Consider the following 329-nt stretch of genomic DNA (forward strand, 5'->3'; position numbering starts at 1 on the left):
TGGGGGTAGGGTTGACCCTGGGTTAAAATAGCCCCCCAGTGTATCATATAAAGCGGGGAAGCATTATTTTGAAGGCTGGGTCACTTAGAGCCCTTAATAAAAAACTTTTGGCCAATTTTGGTAGCTCTAGCTACAATAATGGGTGAGTGAGAAGCAATCATACTTAGAGCTACTTTCAAAGTTAACGCGATTTTTGGCTATTTTTTTGGCTAAAATTGAGCAAAACGTAGCCATTTCGTAACATGAAACAAAGTTTATGGCAACAAATGATGCTAGAAAGTTATTAGTAATACTCATTCAATGTAATTCAGTGTAATTTGAAAGTTTAT

The sequence above is a fragment of the Priapulus caudatus genome, unplaced genomic scaffold (assembly GCF_000485595.1).
Source record: "Priapulus caudatus unplaced genomic scaffold, Priapulus_caudatus-5.0.1 Scaffold1640, whole genome shotgun sequence".
NCBI classification, from domain to species: Eukaryota; Metazoa; Priapulida; class Priapulimorpha; order Priapulimorphida; family Priapulidae; genus Priapulus; species Priapulus caudatus.